A 14,610-nucleotide genomic window follows, 5' to 3' on the forward strand; every position below is an offset into this window, starting at 1 on the left:
TGCCCTCATTTGTTTGTAAAGTACATCCTGCATAGAGGACACATGAGTGAGATAGATAGAGGATAATGTTTTTCTTTTAGGGTAAAACTGTGAATTATTTCTTTCAGTAAAACGACACAATAAATATTGTCACACATATAATTTCAATGACAATGAATTTAAAAAAAAAGTGTTATCATAGTTGAAAAAGGGTAATGCAAAAATTAATGTGTGGTAATATTTACAGTTATTACAATTGTTTGGATATTATTAAAATTGTGGGCTAATTAAATTTCACCTATTGTTAATAGTTGTTTAATCAGGCAATAATCCGTTTTCCAAAAACAACAAGACAAACTAGCAATTTAGTTCAACAAATAGACATTTGGTTAGAACAAGATTTCAACAACTTCAAATCATTTTTATTTCTCTAGGTAATTTGATTAAGTCATGACTTTGTATTTAACTGCATATCATGCACATTTTTGTACGTATTGTTTTGACTTGTGAGTATGCTCCTTGTTTTGTGTGCTTATATGTACCAACTAGCACGTTACCCTTTGATCCTCTGGCAGAAATTTTTCATTCAGAAAAGTAGATTTGAAAAATTGCAATTTCCATCTGATTAAAAGTATTGTATTTAAAGTACAATGATTATGGAACCTGATATTGAACAAAGTATCTTTCTGTAAAAAGGGAATTTAAGTTTGTTTCATCACTTAGTTTTTTTGATTGTGTATAAAAAAGAAGAACTTGTTTCACAATATTCATTCATTTTACTTTATTTTGTAGTTTTTACAACTTTTTGGTTAAATTTTATGTTGGTTATGCAATTTTATTCTTGGCTGAGAAAAGGAAACATAAGTGTTGTTAATTTATATACTTTTTAATTTGAGTAAGTTTAACTGATGTCTCTATTTGTCTGTATCTTGAATCTTTTACATTAATTATGCCCCCCTTCGAAGAAGAGGGGGTATATTGCTTTGCTCATGTCGGTCGGTCGGTCGGTCGGTAGGTCGGTCGGTCGGTCGGTCGGTCGGTCGGTCGGTCGGTCCGTCCACCAGGTGGTTGTCGTATGATAACTCAAGAACGCTTGGGGCTAGGATCATGAAACTTCATAGGTACATTGATCATGACTCGCAGATGACCCCTATTGATTTTGGGGTCACTAGGTCAAAGGTCAAGGTCACGGTGACCCGAAATAGTAAAATGGTTTCCGGATGATAACTCAAGAACGCATACGCTTAGGATCATGAAACTTCATGGGTAGATTGATCATGACTCGCAGATGACCGCTATTGATTTTGAGGTCACTAGGTCAAAGGTCAAGGTCACCGTGACCCGAAATAGTAAAATGGTTTCCGGATGATAACTCAAGAACGCATACGCCTAGGATCATGAAACTTCATGGGTAGATTGATCATGACTCGCAGATGACCCCTATCAGGGGACAAAAATTCCACTCGTCCGCTCGTATTGACGAGTGAAATCTTGAAAGGACGAGTGAATTTCCCTAAAGCTCTCGTCCTACAGGACGAGTGAAAAAAAACTGATGTTAAAATATGTATTTTCTGACCAGTAAGACTCTTTTTCATGAAATAAAATCATTTCTTAAAGCATATCTATTCCAAAAGTAGAACGCGAATGAACAGGAAATCGTAATTGTAAATTTCATACAGCAGGTGCGCGTTGTTATGCGAGACTGTGTCCCGGAGTAAATATTGGCTTTTTGGTGTAAACTTTGCGCGTCCATGTTGACAATGAACCATCTAAATTCATTCACTGTAAGTATTGATTTTTTTAAAGAATTATTTTACTGCAAAGTACCGTTTTCAACCAGTCTGAATTTCATCTGAAAAATGTCTGACATACGAGCGTTCTTTAAAGGGGGCAGGAGCGATGTTCAACCATCCGAAATGGAAAGCACGCAAGCATTAGAAAAAGGAAAAAACAAATTTGTCTTCATTTATTTATTTTGTGTTCCTCATAAATAAAGTAAGTTAACATTTCTTCCATGATCAGCTGGCATGAATAACTAAGTAAGCAGCATTTTAGCAGTGATATAGGAAACATTTTTAGTCATATCAGTCCTTTGCAATCTTTCTTTCACACATATTTGAAGGACAAGTGCATGTGTTTGCAGGACGAGTGAAAATTTAATGCACTTGTCCTGCAGGACGAGTGCAATTTATAAATATTTTTGTCCCCTGCCTATCAATTTTGAGGTCACTAGGTCACGGTGACCCGAAATAGTAAAATGGTTTCCGGATGATAACTCAAGAACGCATACGCCTAGGATCATGAAACTTCATGGGTAGATTGATCATGACTCGCAGATGACCCCTATCAATTTTGAGGTCACTAGGTCAAAGGTCAAGGTCACGGTGACCCGAAATAGTAAAATGGTTTCCGGATGATAATTCAAGAACGCATACGCCTAGGATCATGAAACTTCATGGGTAGATTGATCATGACTTGCAGATGACCCCTATTGTTTTTGAGGTCACTAGGTCAAAGGTCAAGGTCACGGTGACCTGAAATAGTAAAATGGTTTTCGGATGATAACTCAAGAACGCATACGCCTAGGATCATGAAACTTCATAGGTAGATTGATCATGACTCGCAGATGACCCCTATTGATTTTGAGGTCACAAGGTCAAAGGTCAAGGTCACGGTGACCCGAAATAGTAAAATGATTTTCGGATGATAACTCACGAACGCTTTTGCCTAGGATCATGACACTTCATAGGTACATTGATCGTGACTCGCAGATGACCCCTATTGATTTTCAGGTCACTAGGTCAAAGGTCAAGGTCACAGTGACAAAAATCGTACTCACACAATGGCTGCCACTACAATGGACAGCCCATATGGGGGGCATGCATGTTTTACAAACAGCCCTTGTTAAATATATCAGCTTGGAACAGTTGAATTTAATTTGGTCTCATGTGAGTGCCTTAGGGCCTTTGACCCTTTTGTAAATATAACGTACTTAAGTCATTCAATTATTGTTTTTTTTATTGGATTAATGGGTTGACTTTTTTACATTTGTAGTTTTGAAGTAATGTAGCATGAAATACATATATTTTTACATATAATTGTTTCACTTGCATTGTGTTTTCTTCATAATATTGCCTTGTTTTAATGACCATGAAAAGCTGCTGATCCTTGCTGTAATAATTCTTTTAAGTTCAATGTGGCAGCATATTTATTGTCTTGTATTGTGTAGGCATAACAGACAAGTGGACAAGAACTTTTTATGCCCCCCTTCGAAGAAAAGGGGGTATATTGCTTTGCTCATGTCGGTCGGTCGGTCGGTAGGTCGGTCCGTCCACCAGGTGGTTGTCGTATGATAACTCAAGAACGCATATGCCTAGGATCATGAAACTTCATGGGTAGATTGATCATGACTTGCAGATGACCCCTATTGATTTTGAGGTCACTAGGTCAAAGGTCAAGGTCACTATGACCCGAAATAGTAAAATAGTTTCCGGATGATAACTCAAGAATGCATACGCCTAGGATCATGAAACTTTATGGGTAGATTGATCATGACTTGCAGATGACCCCTATTGATTTTGAGGTTACTAGGTCAAAGGTCAAGGTCACGGTGACCCGAAATAGTAAAATGGTTTCCGGATGATAACTTAAGAATGCATACGCCTAGGATCATGAAACTTCATGGGTAGATTGATCATGACTCGCAGATGACCCCTATTGATTTTGAGGTCACTAGGTCAAAGGTCAAGGTCACGGTGACCCGAAATAGTAAAATGGTTTCCGGTTGATAACTCAAGAACGCATACGCCTAGGATCATGAAACTTCATGGGTAGATTGATCAAGACTCGCAGATGACCCCTATTGATTTTGAGGTCACAAGGTCAAAGGTCAAGGTCACGGTGACCCGAAATAGTAAAATGATTTTCGGATGATAACTCAAGAACGCTTTTGCCTAGGATCATGACACTTCATAGGTACATTGATCGTGACTCGCAGATGACCCCTATTGATTTTCAGGTCACTAGTTTATTCTGTTTTCACACTGTCCAGTAAAGAGACTTACAAATTGAATTTTTGACACATGTTCATTCATAATGATGTATAAGCCTTTGTTTCTGTGCCAGTAAATACTATGTTTATGGAAATGACGTGAGAACTCAACATTTAAAAACCAATGTAATATGATATGTAATATTATATGGCAACAGGACAGTTGTGATTTGCTGGGTCAATTCTATTTAGCTTGACCATCCAAGCGGTTGATAGCTTTGACAAACTGGTGGTCTGAAACATTGAGAAAATGTCACGATTCACTGACAATAAATCAAACATGTAATTCTTGCTACGCAACTTGCATTTAATTTTGTCAATTCAAATTATACATAAAAATATAATTAATTTTTAATCTGCTTGTTAATTGAAAAACAGCAACACAGTTTGTATGTATAAAACAATGTTAATACATAAATAGGATCAAGCATATTAAAATATCAACTTAGATTTAGTTTCCTTTACTGTACAGGATTTGTAAAGTTAGGTTAATATTTGTGTATTGAACAAAAATAAGAAAGAAAAGTGTAAAGAAAAGTTAATTTGGGGATGTTCTATCCAAACCCTGAGAGTTCAGATTTCCTCAAATGCCAAGTAAAGATTGTAAATTTCAACCCACTTCTCTGGTTAGTTTTCAGAGGCACATTAATTAACTTTTGAGCTTAGTGTCTCATTTGTACATGCATTACTGTAACTAACTCCAAATCAACTAGTACAAGTGGTAGGCCAGTATTACATGGACTGGTGTTCACTGTTTACACAGTTTCACAACCCCATCTGATACTGGTCAGTATCTTGGCAAGTGGCCAAAGTTGGGAGTGGAATTAATGGTCTATTACATAACTGATTTCTGTGTGTTGTAAACACATGATACTGGTCATGTGGTCAAGTTGCACTTGTATACATTTGCCCAATACACAACACTAGCCTTGGCTATTTTTAATCAGATTGCATTGCTATCTATGGTGGTCATTGACTAGGGGAGTTAACTGCTATAAATAACATGTTTCATTACCATTAATAAATAAAACATTACAAATTGTGTGCACGTTTCACATATTGTCAAATAAGTCAAAATGTGTGAAAGGAATCCAAAAAATCAAAGACTCAATCATATAATGGATATAATTGATTAGTATAGGTCCTGATTGGTTTTTGCACTATTAATTGGATACATTTCACAGGTCATTGACATACAGTGACAAAAAACATATTCACACAATGGCTGTTACTACAACGGAGAGCCCATATGGGGGGCATGCATGTTTTACAAACAGCCCTTGTTATAATGATAAGTTTAAAAAAGCATGTATTCAAAATGCACAATCTAAGAACTTTCTAATTTATTTATTACAGAGATATTAAATGTATAGGTTCACTATGTAGAACATTAGGATCAATGATAAAAACCAACCATAAGCATGCACCAGTTTCTAGGTGGTATTCAAGGGAGGTAACTAACTAAGAGTTCACTTTGTCATGGACCCAGTATCATGAACATTCTCAATTTTTTAGTTCAGCTCTGAACATGATATTTATGCCCCCCTTCAAAGAAGAGGGGGTATATTGTTTTGCTCATGTCGGTCTGGCAGTCTGTCCGTCTGTCCAGTCCACCAGATGGTTTCCGGATGATAACTCAAGAACGCTTAGGCCTAGGATCATGAAACTTCATAGGCACATTGATCATGACTGGCAGAAGATCCCTAATGATTTTCAGGTCATTAGGTTAAAGGTCACGGTTACAGTGACTCGAACCAGTAAAATGGTTTCCGGATGATAACTCAAGAACGCTTAGGCCTAGGATCATGAAACTTCATAGGTACATTGAGCATGACTCGCAGATGACCCCTATTGATGTTCAGGTCACTAGGTCAAAGGTCAAGGTCACAGTGACTCGAACCAGTAAAATGGTTTCCGGATGATAACTCAAGAATGCTTACGCCTAGGATCATGAAACTTCATAGGTACATTGATCATGACTGGCAGATGACCCCTATTGATTTTCAGGTCACTAGGTCAAAGGTCAAGGTCACAGTGATTCATTAATTGTGTTTGTCCAAAACTTAAACCTTGGTTAAAGTTTTACAATATCTAAAATGGTTTCCGGATGATAACTCAAGAAGCTTACGCCTAGGATCATGAAACTAAATAGAAGCATTGATCATGACTGGCAGATGACCCCTATTGATTTTCAGGTCACTATGTCCAAGGTCAAGGTCACAGTGACTCGAAACAGTAAAATGGTTTCCTGATGATAACTCAAGAATAATAAGACCTAGGATCATGAAACTTCATAGGTACATTATGACTGGCAGATGACCCCTTTTGATTTTCAGGTCACTAGGTCAAAGGTCAAGGTCACAGTGACAAAAAACGTGCTCACACAATGGCTGCCACTACAACTGACAGCCCATATGGGGGTCATGCATGTTTTACAAACAGCCCTTGTCTCCTGATAATGTTGCTGCAGTTTCATGATCCTTGTATATTTGTGTACACTTTTAGCAATGTTTAGTGTATGTGTGCACACAGAGAAAGGTTTCAGTCAGTATAGACCATGTGCTTCAATACAACAAAGCCAGTTAGATCTTGATGTTGTGAGTTTCTTATTATTTATAACATTATTTAAGATGTTTATTAACAGTAATACTTTTTAAAAGCAGCCAGATATGACTCAAACAATAACACATGTATTTTATTGGGCCAATACGGTTATGGTTCAATCCATTCTAAGATGGATATGTCCATCCTGACTAGTCCTTTAATTGTAGCTACGGGTACTTAACCAAAAAATACACATGTGCAATTATTGAGTTTACACCAAGAATGTTTGTGTTCATTTTTGTTGAGATTTAAACAATTCTTGTTATTATGTATTTACACTGATATTGTACATGTCTGCATACAAGCTGACAGGAAACAATTGTCTCATGACCAATACTAAATAACAATTATTGTAGTTTTTAGTGTTTGTATTATTTTTATTGTCTTTTTATTTGTTATCAAAACAAAAACACTAGTCTCAATGAAATGTCATTAATTGTTTATTATTTTTATATTAAAAAACACAATGTATTATGTGAATTTTAAAAAATACATCAAACTTGGAATGGGCTTTATTTTGGTGATTTTTAGCTCCACTGGCCAAAGGCCAGCTGGGCTTATGTCATGGTCCTGTGTCCGTCGTGTGTGCGTCCGTGCGAAAATCGAAAATTTGCTTATATAAGGCCTATTTTGTGCAAACTTTAAAAATCTTCTTGTCCATAACTGTATGGCATAGGGCTACCAAATTTGGTATGTAATGACATCTTATAGTCCTCTACCAAGTTTGTTCAATTAATCCCCTGGGATCAAATTTGACCGTTCCCCAGAGGTCACAAAATTGAACATGTGCTTATATCTGGGCCCATTTTGTGCAAACTATAAAAATCTTGTCCATAACCATTGGGCCTATTTCTACCAAATTCGGTAGGTAGTGACATCTAATAGTTCTCTACTTAGTTTTTTCAAATTATGCTCCTAGGAACAAATTTGACCTTGCCCCAGGGGTCACAAAAATGAACATATGCTTAAATAAGGCCTATTTTGTGCAAACTTTAAAAATCTTCTTGTTCTTAATTATAGAGCCTAGGGCTACTACTTTGGTATGTAGTGATATCTAATAGTCCTCTACCAAATTTGTTCAAATTATTTCCCTGGGCTCAAATTTGACCCGGCCCCGGGGGTCACAAAACTGAACATATGACGTTTACCAGTGGAGATTACTGCGGCCGTTTGGCTGTGACCAACAACAACATCAACATCTTGTAAACATGAGATAAAACCCTGTCATTTAGTGCCATTTTAGGTCAGATGGTGACTGCTTACAAAGGCATTGAAGTAAGAACATGTGTTATGAATGTTTTTCTAATAAACTGAAAAAAGTCGGGTTTTATTTAAATATGTCGAAAGTGACCATATATCCGGATGAAAATATTTTGGATGACATGTTAATTTCATGTCTTTTTTGTAGTGTTAAAACCAGTTTAATAATATATTATTGATTTTAAAAACACAACTTCCATGAACATAATTATTTCAAGGAAAGTCAATATACGATACTGCACGGTAAACTCAAACTTTGTATCCAAGAGGTGTTGAAATTAATTAAGTGCAATGTTCTTAACTATCGTATATGCTGCTTTTTAATAACTAATGATTCATTGTTCCATTTGTGAATAGGTGACTGATCATGAATTGTTGAAATGATTGTCAATTGCTCAACAATCCATGTATATTTCTGACCATTTTATAATTTTCTTAATATAAGTTATGAATTGATCTTAGAAGTCAAATGTATTACTTAATTAAATACATTTATAAATATAAAGAAATAATCTTTAGATTATCATAATATTCTCAGGCCTGTTGGTCTTAGGGATGTGTGGGTTGATGAGCAATTTCTCCTTTTATCACAATTATTTCTACCCTACCTGATCATTTCCTTCATATTCCATTTTAATTCAATTGACGTCTGTAACCTCTTTCAAATTGGGAAAGTCCAAAATGTGTTGTTTGGTAAAGGGTTAAGGCATTTTGATTCCTATGGGTCTTGTGAATCTGTTTCAAATCAAATGCGTAGATTTGATCTTCAGCATCTAAAAATATGTGAAATAGAAAGAACGACAATATCTTTTGGAGAGATAAATGTACCTACGTTATAAGCAAAGGACCTGTGCAACAATTCCTGGGCTTTTTTGTCTGTTTAGTTAACACGGTAGTAACTTTTTCCATATATAAAAATGCTCACCCTCCCAACTTTATGCGCCCAGTGGGACGAGGGATAGAAAGAGAAAGTCACATGCTTGAGTACATTTCAACCCATGCGCATTACACGTTTTTTTCGCAAAGAAAAAACAGTGGAGCTATACAGGGCCATCATGGCCCTCTTGTTTATAACAATACTTAATTTGGTGTTCTTAATTAATTTTTGTAATATTATTTCGATTCTTTTAATATAACAAGACTTTACAAGTACTTTTCAATGACGTTGTTCATTTAAGGGGTATTCTATTTTCATTTTAACTGTATTTTGTGTTGGGATTTATAAGAAAATCCTTTTAAGCATCCAGTTTTGTGTTAACATCAATTTAAATGATGAGATTGTGCATTCAAGTGTTTACTTGAAATATAATTTGTCAAAATTGATAAATACAACATGTAAAGCTGCATTTGATGCATTGTTTTAAAACTACAGCAGAGATTTATTTCTTATTCCAACTTCTCATAACAGTAAGTCAGAAGTTTAAAATTTCAAATATGTGTTAATTGAACCTGATCATAAAATGTTATTACTTCCTCGCTACTTATCAGAACGGGGTTAATGGGAATGCGCCCTTGTCTGTCTGTAACATTTTTGTGTCCGCTCGAAATCTTCAGAAACAGAATATCCCGCGAGGGGTAACTTCTTACATACGGTTATATAGGGGTGTGCGGAAAATATGGGGTGTGTTTTGCGACTAGAATTATAGATATGGGTATGGTTTTGAGCATCTAAGTATAGATATGGGTATTGAAATCAGAAATTTGCTTGTATATAAATCCATATAGATTTGAAAGTATCAGTATCAAAATGGGTATGATAAATTTCATTCGTATATGTAAATAGGAATCAAAAATATACGAAATTTACAAATAAACATATAAGAGCAAATTCAATAAGTATACTGTATTGATATGATAGAGATTAAAATTCTAGTATGAAATGTGTCCTCTTAGTCAAATTCTAGTATTGAAATGGGTCGAGTTTATCGAAATTTTGTATTGAAATGGGTCCACATTCTCAATGATATCTGATTTTCAAAAATCTTGTATCAAAATGGGACTACTTTATCATGGTTCCGGTATGAAAATGGGTCACATTAAGGAAGTCTCAGTGGGACATCCCCCCCCCCCCCCAGGGCAGAATATCATTAATCTTGAGTCAATTTGTCAATTTGTCATAAAATAGATTGAAAATTTCAGTCACAATCATAAATTGGCCTTACATTTATCCATTTTTGGCTCGGCTGTTTTCGGAGAAAACCCGAGGTATTGTTATAGCCTCCTCGTCGTCCGCCGACGTCGTGCTAAAACCTTTACATTGGCTCTAAAATCAAAGTGCTTCCACCTACAACTTTGAAACTTCATATGAAGATGCACCTTGATGAGTTCTACATGCCACACCCATTTTGGGTCACTAGGTCAAAGGTCTAGGTCACTGTGACCTCCAAAAAAATTAATTTCTGATAAGCTTTCGCAGCCGAGCGTGGCATCCATTATGCGGTGCTCTTGTTGCATGACTTGTCAAAAATCTTAACCATCGTTAAATTTTGTTTTACATGTAGCACTCATTTCCCGGCCTAACAGGTCAATGTCACAATAACAGGTCATAATATGCCATATAGCATTATGACAATTCCTGTCATCACGTAGCCTTATATATATATTTAATTTTTTAAAAATAACTTTGGACAAATACAATCCATCATAACACAATGTGTCACATGTTATAATTTTCTCTCTACTTCAAAGGTATAGATCACAATTGGACTATAGAAGTCAAATGTGACCATAAAAACGGCTTTTAAAGACTTCATTCATTGTTCTATTTTAAAATTACATAAACCAATAACCACCATGATGGGATAGCATTTTGTGTGTAAATCCTAACTCAGAGGTCAAAGTAAGCAATAAAAGAGCTTGTCAACGCTGTTGTTTTGTCATTTATAATACAATTTAAGACCAAGAAAAAATGTTACCGCAAATGACTACCATAAGGAGACGGAGTTTGGATTGTATTACCAGTCTAATTACTTCAAAGACCAAGGTCACACTTTGAGGTCAAAAGTAAAATGTTATTGCCATAAACAACTTGTTTGTGACGTAAGTGGCGTTTTGAAAACACAAGTGGAATGTGGGCATCATATGGATACATCTTTTGTTTTCATTCATAGATTTCCAATTGATATGGATGATTTGTCTTATATGAGCAAGTTACCAACATATGTCGGCTGATCTAGTTTATTTTAATCACAAACTACTTGTATCTAATACAAAATATTATATCTTTGTGTGTATTTCTGGTGCCTTTTGGTCAGTTTCTATGTGCTTTGCAAATTTACTTACATGTATTTAAGTATCCCCATAACATGTTAAGGATCTGAAATATTGTTTGTGTTTCGGATAATAATGTTCTAATTTTATATTGTAAGATAAGCCTATTCAATTACAATAAAACTTCTTGAAACCTTTGTTGTTTATTGCATTACCCATTTTTTTTGGACATTTATGTTGCAAAGTTTGCATTCACTTGGTGAAAAAGGACTTCTAACGAAACATAAGGAATTCAAATGATTGTATAATAATTTTGTGAAGGAATAGGACAAACAGAATTTTGCTAAACTAACTAATCTGAATGGTTTGGTTGTCTCTCATTAATGCATAATACATGTATCAACATGCCAAATGTCATATGAAGAGCAAATTTATCAGGTTACACAATGTATCTTTATTTTAGGCTCCCCTTCGAAGAAGAGGGGGTATATTGTTTTGCATATGTCGGTCGGTCCGTCCACCAGATGGTTTCCGGATGATAACTCAAGAACGCTTAGGCCTAGGATCATGAAACTTCATAGGTACATTGATCATGACTGGCAGATGACCCCTATTGATTTTCAAGTCACTAGGTCAATGGTCAAGGTCAAATTGACTCGAAATAGTAAAATGGTTTCCGGATCATAACTCAAGAATGCTTACGCCTAGGATCATGAAACTTCATAGGTACATTGATCATGACTGGCAAATGACCCCTATTGATTTTCAGGTCACTAGGTCAAAGGTCAAGGTCACAGTGACTCGAAATAGTCAAATGGTTTCCGGATGATAACTCAAGAATGCTTACGCCTAGGATCAGGAAACGTCATAGGTTCATTGATCATGACTGGCAGATGACCCCTATTAGTTTTCAGGTCACTAGATCAAAGGTCAAGGTCACAGTGATTCGAAACAGTAAAATGGTTTCCTGATGATAACTCAAGAATAATTAGGCCTAGAGTCATGAAACTCCATTGGTGCATTGATCATGACTGGCAGATGACCCCTATTGATTTTCAGGTCACTAGGTCAAAGGTCAAGGTCACAGTGACAAAAACCTATTCACACAATGGCTGCCACTACAACTGACATAACATGGTTATAAAAACACACTGTATTATGTGAATACTCATGACCTATTTGATTAGAAATGTCAAAGATGGGGTCATGACAATATATTTTAAACAATTCGAAAGTCTGAAACTATTGCTATTCATAGATAAAGCAACTTACAATAGAACTTTATCATTGTTTTCTCTAGATTTGGATTGACCAAAAACATTAGAGAAGTTAATTGGAATTTCATTAAGCTATCCATGATCGAGCTATGCATTAAACTGATGAAAAACAAAAACAAAAAATGTTAAAAATAATGACTATAGTGTTCCATGGACCAAGTTTATTTCAAACTAAACCTTGAAAATAATAATACGTGTCTTAAAAGTTCTTCATGTGATTCGTCTATGGCCATTGTATCTGTTCATGGAGCAACTGCTGTAATCATACAGGTAGAAAATCAGCTTCCACAGTGTCATTTTAATTAAAACAAAGCAAAAATCTGATGTAACTTTATTACTGTGCTGTAAGTTAATTTTCCTTTTTGTTATTACTTTTTAAAGGAAGCATGACTTGAACAAAGATTAAAGTGACTAAGATGAGACCAAACAAACATTAAAGTATGTGAGATAGTCTGATGTGGTATTATTGTAAGCAAGAAGGCAGCAGCTTTAATAATTAAGATTTTACAAAATCAAAGTTAAGGCTAACTTTGCTTTCAACAGCACTGGTCATTTGTTGGGAATAAGCACTATTGTATATGAAAATTGTGTTTCGTTCAATTTATTTCTTCGCAAACCTCTAAGTCATATATCCTGTTTGGTATATGGTAGGTAGAAGGCTTTAATAATAAAGGTAAAAATCACAAAGACTAACTTCGCTGTTGACAGCACGTGTCATTGTTTCGGACTTTCTACATGTTGCGTAAGAAAAAATCCGTTCTGCTAAAATTATATCTCCACATACATTCATATAATTAAATGGCTGATAGGAATTTGTCACCACAAGGTTTTAGGCAGCCATTGCATACTGAATTTATTTTAACATACCACTGCATTGATATCTGCCTGATATAACACTGCCTGATATATTTTTATATCAGTTCAACAGGAAGTTCTTATATCAGTCTATGGTAGGTAAGTCATATTACTCGGAATTATCTTTAAAGTAATCATATTTAGTAAAATCAAATCAGATTCAACAACAACACTAACAGAAAGTGATCATGACATCATTATTAACAACGTATCATTATTAATGCAACGTTAGTGATTAATCACCCATTATGGTATTCTTGCTTGCAGGAAAGCATCAGCATATGACATATTATGGCTGACTTGACTAAAGAATACTTTGTGCCAGTAAAAAACCTAAAAAATGAATAAATTAATTTCTTTAAAATTCATAAACCTTTGTAATATCATTTTCAGGAAAGCAGCAGCATAAATAAAGAGTTTGCATGTAAACCGTACCGGCATTCCGTCCTCCTCAGGATCTCCAGTATATGACGACCTTGCTCCAACCTCGCCCCAATTCCAGACCCATTATTCATTGACCGTTGGCCACGCCGCCTTAACTTCTGGCCAGGAACCAATCACCTCTGGCCACAATAAAGAAGCGTTGAACAGTTCTGTTTCGCAGGACATAATTAAATGGAGCTGATGAGTTAGTCATCTGTTCCTTCATCCATGTCGTTTAGCAACAACTCAAGCACAGAAAACTTGTTCTCTTGTCACTTTCATTCTAATGATTTGATTCACCAAATAGGGAAACCACTTTGCAATTTACATTAACTCTAACATGACAGACCTAGATATACTTATATGAATTGATATTAAAGAGATTAGATCGACTGAACAAATTATACAGAATGTTTGATGAAGCCTATTTCTAATTAGGCTTGTGCATTTACAATCATTGCCATTATGACAACAATTTTATCTGTAACGGCACCTATTAGAGAAGTTGTGATTATTATTGGTTATAATTTATGTAAGCAAAGTTGGTATGGTTTATGTTCAAATAATTTTTTACAGCAAGTAAGAGGTTTATCATATCATTTAATGTCTCGGTGAATTAATGAAAATTGATACTATCAAATCTAGATACTAGTAAATCTAGTTAAACACAAACAACTAAATACTATAATGTTTTATTTCTCTGTAATAAAAGCACCAAAACTATTTGAATAAGTTGTCATCTTTTAATTACATGTATTTTTTTTATTTGGCTGTTTAACATACATTCCCGAAAAACAATACACGCACTGGTCATGAAGGATTTTAACAATTGGCGCTAATCCTTACTATACTACTTTAATGAAGTAAAAGATATTTTTACAGCTTAATTGCATTAGCGTTTTACAGGAAATGTCAAGTGTACTTCACGTTGCGTAACGTATCTGGATTTTG

At 35.2% G+C, this 14,610-nt stretch overlaps 1 long non-coding RNA gene across 2 annotated transcripts in view; it reads left to right on the forward strand.

Moving 5' to 3' along the window:
• The first annotated feature begins 750 nt into the window (after positions 1-750).
• The window catches only part of LOC127839380 (uncharacterized), a 179,156-nt gene continuing 165,296 nt past the window's right edge, over positions 751-14,610 (forward strand). The window contains exons 1-3 of one of the 2 annotated variants that reach the window (XR_008030309.1): positions 751-1,002; positions 3,301-3,425; positions 3,571-3,728. This is a non-coding gene — a long non-coding RNA (uncharacterized LOC127839380). The remainder of the gene's footprint in view (positions 1,003-3,300; positions 3,426-3,570; positions 3,729-14,610) is intronic. The other variant, XR_008030308.1, reaches the window with a different exon arrangement.

The sequence above is a fragment of the Dreissena polymorpha genome, chromosome 7 (assembly GCF_020536995.1).
Source record: "Dreissena polymorpha isolate Duluth1 chromosome 7, UMN_Dpol_1.0, whole genome shotgun sequence".
NCBI lineage: Eukaryota > Metazoa > Mollusca > Bivalvia > Myida > Dreissenidae > Dreissena > Dreissena polymorpha.